We start from the raw sequence: 8,726 nt of genomic DNA, 5'->3' as shown, positions 1-8,726 counted from the left end.
GGCTAATTGAGTTGGTTGTCTGTCTACGTCAGCTGGCTACTTGTCTGCTTGTTGTGCCATGTCAACCTTTTGAAAAGAGGATTGATTTATAGGAAGATTTAAATATGGTTTCAGATTTAAGAGCAAAAGGTGTCATCTCAAATTTTTATAACAGCTTTAGATTTCTTTGCCACGCTACTGCTCATTAAGCTTTAACGTCTTGGAAACAAGTCACATGTGTCCAGTTACATGGTACTACCATCCTCATATTATGTAATTTTTGCTATCTTTCGGTAATACTTGAACCTTGAGAGGGATGGAACACTTGGATCATCCCATCTATATTGGAGGAACCCATAAGAAAGTCTTAAGACAAGGCCAAAATTCTTAATGACATGGTACGATGCACTATTAGCATAAGTACCTGTGCTAGTCAATACTAATGAGTTCCTTATCAATCACTAGAGATCCAAGCGTGCATTATCTTTGATGTTCACAAATGCAGTTGAATGCCCATATATGTCTTGTTTTCTTTTTTACTAAATTTAAAACAATATTTATTCACAAGAAATAAAATAAAAAATAACCCATTTGATATTGAAACTCCAAATTAGTTCAATGACTAAAACAACTACAATTTGAGTGCACTGCATTATTATATATTCAGAATACACAACATCTGTTGAGAATAAAAATTACATTCTTTGGTGATAGATATTTTTTTGAATATCATATGCAAAGAAAAGCCCTTCTACATTTGTTTCCAATTACTGACATGTCCTCCTTGATACGTATTTGACACAAGAATAGAAATTGGTGTTCTAGTAGTTTGACCTACAAAAAACTATAAAGATGATTAAATGATCAACACCATAAATATTATACAATTTTATCAATCACGTATTTGCTGTTAGGAAACAAAATGAGCCCCATATAGATCAAGAGTTCAAAAAATAGTTTTGGTTGACAAAGTACTTAAATTTGAAAACTAACCTTCAAATAGGCCAGAAAAAATTTGACATGCGTGAGATTCTTTTCTAAGAATGGTGATACGGCTTTGTCCAAGCCGCCTAAAGTTTAGAAGAATTTTGCAAAGGTATTCAGAATACTTATAGTCAACTATCTTCTCTGACAAGATGAGCTAACACAATATAAATTTCTTGGCAGCTTTCAATGAAATATATACATGCAAGGGAGGAAATATTGACTTTAAGATCAACTGACGATCAAAAAAGACAACAGATCCCACAAACACATTCATGACAATGTGTGATGAGTAGTAGGATTGAAATACCATGGTCAGTGCTAGATATTTTTGCCATTTTCAAAGGCGGGATGTAGTTATAATTTGAAATTTCAATAAAAGGTTATGGGTGTGGCAGAGTTAGTTCTTGCTTTGTCAGGACAAAGAGTCAAATTTTTCTGATTTAATCAAATTTTCTAAAGGCAGGTATCCATTTTCGAGCCGCACCTACAAACACAAATTAGGGGAGATGATAGATTATTCAGAAGGAGATAATCAGGGGCCCAACTATAAGCATTTTCAGCATACAAAGGGCAGCATGGGTCTCTTTCTTTTTTAGTTCTTTCTTCTCTCTTTCGCATGTAGAAGAGAAATGCATTGTAACTCATTTTTCTAAGTATTATAGCAACAAGTTCCCTTTAGCTCAATAAAGTGTAGGAGTTGTTCCTTCTTGATCTTTCTTATCTACTCCCTTGAATGAATATAATGTTATGTTTTCTATTTTTTGTAATCAAAAACTCCTGACAATGTCTTACTCAAACATCAATGGTGCAAGATGAACATTTTTAGTGTAGGTCATAATCTATGTTAGAGTAACTTTAAGTTGTGAAAACCCTCATTTTTCTTCATGCAAAAGTTAATGTTTAAACCTTTCTATGAAGTGCTTATGCTTGACATGTCTCGATTCAACTTGTGACCAAAGATTAATCTTTTATCAGTTGATTGTGGATGAATGAAGTTTGTAAGATGTTGGTCTATTACCAAGTTTAGCTAGGAGTATTTCATTTTAGGATGTTCAAATTGACTTTGATGACCATTAAGGTTCATTTGTATCAAACAAAAGACATATGAATAGGTTTTTGAGGTATAGTTGTATAAATTTTAAAATTTGCACATTGTTCCTAAAGCAACTTTATAATATGTTAACATTGACTTAGTCTTATTGTCCTCCAAATAGCAGCAAAACCATAATATGATTACCATAGAGATGAGGTCATATACTTTTTAGCATTTCAATAGTTTATTCATGTGTTTGATATGGAATTTGGTGTTGCAACTGCTCTATATGTAAATGTTGGATATTCTCCATCTAATATATTTATTGCTTTGGCTCACCCAGGATGCAATTTAGTAGCCCTCTTTAATCAGGACCTCTCAGAGTCAACATGCTTGATTTTTTTAAGTTGCCCACTTATTAATGAAGATTTGATTAGTAGTGCTTCAAGGTACTATTCTTCTTGTGTGTGTGTAACGGTTCACAATTTCATGATTCTGTAATCTACCCATTTGGCTTAACTTTTTTGGATTCTACAGTAGTATTTTTGCTCCAATAGTATGGACAAATGAATTGTGTCATCAGTATTCTAAAGCCTGTGTGCAAGTCTACAATGAGATGGGTGTCAAGGTTATAGATTCATTACTACACTTAGGAATGGGCTCATCTTCAATCTTTAGAAGATTGAATATGAGCCCATTCTTGACTGTGGTAATGAATCTCAAAGCTCCTTCAGCCTGAGCATATCATGTCCTTCAGACGATCTTTTTGAAGCTGCTTCAACATTGTATCCTTTAGACTTTAGTTTATACCTGCCAATGACAAGACTACTTTATGTTATTAGAATCATGAATAAGGAATGCAAAGGTAACCTTTTCTGGGTTTTTGCTGAGAAAATGTTGATATTAAATTAGTGGGGTTGCTTGGCATTTTATGAAAATTTGTTTGGTGTAATTTAAGATTTGAAGAAAACTATTGAAATTTTTCTTGTCCTTCCTATTTTATGCAAATTAAATATGAGATCCATTGTTACTTGACTCCTCTATGATTTTCAATAATCGTTGGGATACTAAGAGCATATCATCTTGGAATGTTGGTATCATGGCTATTTAACAAGGTTACATTTAATGTTAAGTGCTTAGTAGAACATAATTCTATATCTCTTATAATCTTGTTAGGTGGCTGAAGGCTTTTTTTTTTTAGTGCAGGATTACACACAATACATTCCCCTATCAGTTTATGAATTAGAATCATGGTTTGGGACACCCTTAATTTATGTCTTTGATCATTCTACTACTAGTATGATTGTGAATGTTTTTTTGCATATAAGTTTTACTCAATAAATTGTGAAGTGCATGGAATCTTCTATGATTAATCCAAACAAATACATATGCCCCTTTATAAGTTAATCATTTGTTTCAGTATATATAATATATTTCTTGACAGTGTCTTTGGTTGATGTACAACATCAAGACTTGGGTTCTGGTATTTCTTTTACAGCCACAATGAAGGATTGTATATTACTTGCAGCTTGTGGAGTAAATGAGATTCTTCCTAAGAGTCCTGAATTTCTAGCTGATATCTTCACTTCATGTCTCACAACACCTATTAAAATTGCATTGCGATAGTATTATCTTATTCTCATACCTCTAATCATCTCATTCTTTTTACACATGATTGGGAAACTGCAATTTGTGATGTGTTAATAGCTAGCTCCTTTGCTAGGTACACCAACTGGACATATTAGGGAGTGAATTGATAGCATGGTTTCTCGTACAAAACCAATTTAATATAGATTTTTGGTAATGACTATTTATCTACCTTGTATCTTAAATTATTCTCATTTCCCTCAAATATGTGTCACAATGGATCTAGTGTTTACATGTATCATAATATTGAAACAATTCTCCGAGGTAGGGCAATGTTGTTTACTATGCACAAATAGCTCACTTCTAATGGAATGGAACTTAAAAACATTGGGATACTAAAATTAGTGATCCTTTTAATCCCGTCACGTGAAATTTTTGGTTTTTGAAATGTATGTTACTAGTTTTGGATTTCTGTTTGCTAAACATGATTACATCTTTATCTAACAAGACATAAAGAATTACCAAAATGCTTGTCACCCATCCTTGTACAATGCTAATGATTCTTAGTTGGAGTAGTTCCAAGATAAGTCACTTCTTTGGAAGTCTTGATGCTTACCCCTTAGAGCATTGCTTGAATTGAAAAGTGACAAGTGGACCATTCATGCCCACAAGATGGTTTTCCATGATCCACATTTAATGAATTATGGGTCAACAACTTTGATTCAAAAAACTATGCAACTAAATCCTGCTACGGCATAATGTAAAAATTACCTTATTGGTCAACCTGATTTGTGTGTACGATTGATAATACATTAATAAATAGCAAATTAAGAGCTAGAATTCAAGCCATAGTATGTTGATTTCACACACAAAAATTGGCCTTATCTGTCCCAGCCGAAACCTTTTAAAAAAAAGCCCACATTGGCATGTTGTGATACAATAGTGGTGTTGTTCTTTCTATTAAGATTCAAATCCTGCTTGGGTGCTAGTTTAGTTCCTCCATTTTTGGGAATTCTATGTCCATAGCAAGATCCTCCAACGTGAGAAGCATTGAGTTTTGCATTTTTTTTTGAGAAAACACAATTTTGGTGTTGCCCATACTAAAACACTAGAAAAACCAAAAATAAAGACTAAAAGACTACAAAGCAACGAGCTAAAAGATATGTGTGAAGGAATAAGCTAAATAGATATGCCTATTCCAGCAACTTTTAAAAATCAGTGTGCAGCAGAAGTAGATTCAACTCCAAAGACAAGTCTATTTTTTCTAATTCTGGCATGTAGCTTTAGGAGAATAGCAACTAAGTACTCCATATGTTCAAAACATGAAAATAAGTCTTTTTATCATATGTTTTATCTTTCGGTGGGCCCTGTCAAACATGGACTGCCTTCATACAATGTACATGATTTGTCTCAATCATATGACTAATTATATATTCTTCATATTAGTTACTATCGATGTTTTTCAGGCATTATGTAAAATAGTTCACATGCCTTGCATATGATATGACATTTTGCATGCATCCTTGTAATGGGCACCCAAGAATGCCCAAAAGTTGAACCAAGGCTGAAATTATATTAATTCTAAAAATGTTGCAATCAAGTACAAAGAGATGTATTCCAAAGGCCAAACCCTAAGGGAATGATGTCTAGAATGTTACAAGAGAGGATGAACGTCCTCTAATGCCAAGAAAGATATGTGATTCACACATCCAAGTTATTATCAATGCAAGGTATAATCATCCAATACAATAATCCCATGCTAAACAATGAGACTCTCACGCCTATTTATCCTATTCCTTCACCCTTGTAGAAAGAACTAAAACATTAATTAATTGCAAGTGCTAAAAGCTTCCCCCTTCCAATAATTAATGCACTCTCTAGAAACTCCTCTCTTGCAATAATTAATTGTGCTTCTAGAGGCTTCCACCTTTTCAATAATTAATACACACTCTAGACGCATCTCCTTTGTAATACAATAATTAATTAAATTAATTAAATATAAAGTCACCTTTTAATTTTAATTGAATGACTTTATAAGAAATTAATTTAATTTCTTCTTATCCTCCACTTCGACTTTGGAGAACGTGAAGGCCAAAAGATGGGATCATTACAAATCCACCCTCCTTGAAATTGCTTGTTCTCAAGCAATTAAGTAACATAATGGCCTCCAACCTCCACCTGGATCATAATATGTGATATCCATATGGAAGTTAAACAAACTAAAAATGAACATCATTAGGACTAACCACATGTCCTGCAAGTTAGCTCCCAAAACTTGTGTTGATGAAGTATAAGTTTGGATGTCACCAGAAGGCGGCTCCATAGATACCACTGTAATGGACACCCCTGGATGTCCCATAAAACTAAACCAATTTGCTGAAATGAATTTTGTCAAACAGTTTGCATGCAACCTCTTAAAACCCCTTATAACTCTGGAAATCAAACGTTTATTTGTTTGTTGTGTTTCGTGCATGGAATTGGTATCATACAACATAAACAAGAGAGAAACTACAACAATATGCAAAGTGGAAATGAACTGCTGCTAATAAAATGTTATTTTCAGAATTCATAAAACCAAATACATGGCAGATTTATCAACTCACTAATTACTTCAGCAATATTGTCATAATACTCCAGCCCATGCTTATGAACTTGCTGCTACAATACTTTGTCCTCCAATCAGTCCACTACCTTCATAATACCATTCCCTCCAAGCGGCATAAGCGTCGGACAAGTAGTGAAGAAGATATGAGCAAAATATCAAATCTGCCTGTAGCCGGAAATGCAACTAAACTGCCTAATACTAAAGCCAATAAGAAAGAATTCCAAAGGCCAAACCCCAAGGGAATGACGTCTAGAATGTTACAAGAGAGGATAGACATCCTCAAATGCCAAGAACAAAGCTGCAACTCACACACCAATTTCTTCTCATATTCAACCTGCCTAATGAAGCCACAAATGCTTCCTTTTATTCTATTTCCAAGGGTCCGCTCAACTCATATGGGCAATGTGGGATAAAAGATGTGTAATATATAAAACATATATTAAAATACCCCTTATGTCTCCCTTGGGTACACATCACCATAAAATAAATATTAAAGTAACACTTTAATATTTTACAATTAAATTAGACGTTACTTTAATAAAACTTCAGGTATTAAAATGTATTAGCAATCAGACTCCGAATAATGCGAGTGATAGCTCATCGGAAAGTTCTCGCCGAGGAGTATTGAATCCAATCACCAAAATTGACCTACACTGTGTCCTGCCGACTTACTAAAAATAGTAAGTATGCCTGAAACTGAGTAAATCAACTTCATTTTGGCCCAAATTGGAAATGACTAGGCCAAAACACTCCAGGATCCCATTAAACCCTTCGTTAGCCCTCGGTACCATGTAGAACAAGGCTAACACACACACACTTGGTCAACTGCTAAAAGAACGTGGAGGCCAAAAGATGGGATCATTACAATCCTGCACTCTCTCATCCGGTTGATATGGATTACATAGTATGATCTGAAACCATGATGCTAAAAAACACACAATCAAATCCAAAATGAACTTGCACTACAAATGGATTGTGGAAATCTGATATTGGTAAAATTGCATGCATGTCTACCAAGACAATCACAACTTTAACATATATTTGTCCTGGTAGACATGCATGCAAAATTAACAATATTAGATTTCCACAATCCATTTGTAGTGCAAGTTCATTTTGGATTTGATTGTGTGTGTTTTTTAGAATCATGGTTTCACTCTACATAATCCATCATCAGTCGGATGAGAGAGTGTAAGATGTATGCAAATGTCATATCATACACAAGGCATGTGAATTGTTTTATAGAATGCCTGAAAAAAATTTACACCTAGCCGTTGGTGGAAATTTCCACCTTCATTGGTCGAAATTTCCACCAACGCCTAAATTTTTTTCTACCTTTTTTGGTCAAAATTTCCACCTTCATTGGTCAAATTTCCACCAACGCTTAAAATTTTTCCTACCTTTGTTGGTCGAAATTTCCACCTTCGTTGGTCAAAATTTCCACCAACACCTAAAATTTTTCCTACCTTGGTTGGTCGAAATTTCCACCTTCATTGGTTGAAATTTCTACCAATGCCTAAAAATTTTCCTACCTTTGTTGGTTGAAATTTCCACCAACGACTAAATTTTTTTCTACCTTTGTTGGTTGAAATTCCCACCAACGCCTAATTTTTTTTCTACCTTTGTTGGTCAAAATTTTGACCTTCATTGGTCGAAATTTTGATCAATTCCTAATTGAACTTAGACAATGATTTTGGAAGGTTTTTAACCAATAGATTGGTCAAAATTTTGACCAACCAGTGAGTTGGTCAAAATTTTGACCAGAAAAATATCGACCAATGGGTTGGTCAAATTTGGTCAAAATTTGGTCAAAAACTGGGTTGAAAATTTGACCAATAAAGGTCAAAAAATGAACCCAAATGTACTAGTGAGTAGAGACTAAGCACATATATAAACCAAGCTTATATAGTTGAGATTGAGTAAATTGTAAGACAATTTTAACAAAGTAAACAAAGAAGATCAAGTGTGTAGAAGTCAAGTGCCAACATTAATGTTAGTTATGATCGATCATTAGAACATTCATATGTCAAGAAAAAGAATTTTTTCATATGAATTTTTGATCACACAAACACCTATGTAAATGATTTTTGGCAGACTTCTATACAACATATAATGATTGTAGAGACAATTAAGATGGAGTTTGTGTGTCCCTATAGAAGGTATTGATCCCGAGGAAAGAAGATCAACCAATTAAGAAATTAGAATGGAAATGGAAAAATGAATGAATTATGAACCATTCATTATGATCTAAAACTTTCAAAGATAATCTATTTAAAGAGGGTTCTAGCCCTAGGATCATAAGAGTGTGTGAATGAATGGGTGGATGCACAAGTGAAGGAGCAATCAAGGATAGAATAGAGCAATAAAGACTAAGTATGGAAGGAGAACAAATAGAGAAATCCAAGAAGTGAAGGATATAATGGAGATATCAAGTTAAGAGATTAGATTAAGAAATTGAATAGAGGATATCTAAAATCAACTTTCAGAGCAAACCGAGGGTCAAGTACTGAATTAGTTTTAATAGGTTGAGTCAGGGAA

The sequence above is a fragment of the Cupressus sempervirens genome, chromosome 2, assembly GCF_028749045.1.
Source record: "Cupressus sempervirens isolate cs-2001-9-10 chromosome 2, ASM2874904v1, whole genome shotgun sequence".
Taxonomy (NCBI): domain Eukaryota; kingdom Viridiplantae; phylum Streptophyta; class Pinopsida; order Cupressales; family Cupressaceae; genus Cupressus; species Cupressus sempervirens.
This window is presented reverse-complemented; position numbering follows the sequence as displayed.